This window comes from Xiphias gladius, chromosome 23, assembly GCF_016859285.1.
Source record: "Xiphias gladius isolate SHS-SW01 ecotype Sanya breed wild chromosome 23, ASM1685928v1, whole genome shotgun sequence".
In the NCBI taxonomy this organism is placed as follows: Eukaryota; Metazoa; Chordata; class Actinopteri; order Istiophoriformes; family Xiphiidae; genus Xiphias; species Xiphias gladius.
In genome coordinates this window covers 26063680-26065063 of record NC_053422.1, presented here as the reverse complement: position 1 = coordinate 26065063, position 1384 = coordinate 26063680, and the positions used below count along the sequence as shown (strand labels likewise).

Sequence of the window (1384 nt, the reverse complement as noted above, 5' to 3'; positions counted from 1 at the left end):
ATTAAATGATCACATAATTCAAATAATTAGCTGTTTGACACCTAACATCATCATCAGCCACAACATTAAAACCAAGAAGAAATCAAGTGCAGTGGATGCTTTATCATTTGTCGCAGCATCCAGGTACATGACGTGGAGCGGAAAGTATCGTTCAGTGGAAATTCTATAAAAGCATTTTTCACACTTGTAAATTTATGTAAATACCAGCTTGTTCACACAAGACATTTTTGATAAATGGTATGAGATTAATATTGACAAAAAATATAGATCTTTTAAAAAGAACTCTACGTTCTACAGTATGTTTGGCAGTAGACCCATATCTGTCATTTTGAACTGTCATCATTTCACCTAGTGTATAAGTTATGGTTATTGGTGAAAAAACATGCCTTTTGTGAGAAGAAATCAATCCCTCCAAAAATAACAAAGCCATATCTGCTGGGGAAAAAAGGACACAAAATCAGTTTAAATTAGTATCTGTGTACATTTATTTACTGTAATCAAATCTGACAGTTTTGTAGGTAAACTCACCAGATTTTCTCTGTGCTCACACACACACACACACACACACACACACACATAAATATATATATGAACAAGATTATGGCATTTCAGTAACTCTCTGATCTTTAAAAAGAATTAACACATTACATTCATTCAGCATCATTTTCTCAGCAACTTACATTCTGGGAGCACTTTGGGGTTCACTGTTTCACTTAGGTGAAAGGTGTTCTATCGGATCTGGTGACTGGGGGGATCACTGCAGTACAATGAACTCATTGTCATGTTCATGAAACCAGTTTGACACGACATTTGCTTTGGGCCACAGGCTGTGGCATTAAAACCAAGATTGATTGGTATTAAGGGACCCAAAGTCTGCCAAGAAAACATTACCTACAGATTTCTGTTCTTGGCTGACAGTAGTGGAACCTCATGTGGTCTTCTGATGTCGTAGCCCATCCACTTCAAGGTTCGATGCATTCTGAGATGCTTTTCTGCTCATTACAGTTGTAAAGAGAGGTTATCTGAGTTAGCGTGGCCTTTCTGTCAGCTCCAACCAGTCTGGCCATTCTCCTCTGACCTCTCTCATCAACAGAGTGTTTCCATTCACAGAACTGCTCCTCACTGGATGTTTTTTGTTTTCCACAGCATACTGAGTAAACTCTTGAGAATCTTGTGTGTGAAAATCCCAGGAGATCAGCAGCAGTTTCAGAAATACTCAAACCAGCCTGTCTGTCACCTACAATCATGTCACGGTCAAAGTCCCTGAGTTCACTTTTTTTCCTCATTCTGCTGTTTGATGTGAACATTAACTGAAGCTCCTGACCTGGATCTGCATGATTTTGTGCATTGCACTGCTGCATCGTGATTGGCTGATTGGATAATT

General features: G+C 38.7%; 1 long non-coding RNA gene across 1 annotated transcript; it reads right to left on the bottom strand.

Moving 5' to 3' along the window:
* Positions 1 to 528: 528 nt before the first annotated feature.
* Positions 529 to 952, bottom strand: LOC120784965. The gene is made up of 3 exons (XR_005706525.1): positions 896 to 952; positions 681 to 757; positions 529 to 543 (listed from the first exon to the last, which is right to left on the bottom strand). It is a non-coding gene; the product is annotated as an uncharacterized LOC120784965 (long non-coding RNA).
* Between the last annotated feature and the right edge of the window lie 432 nt (positions 953 to 1384).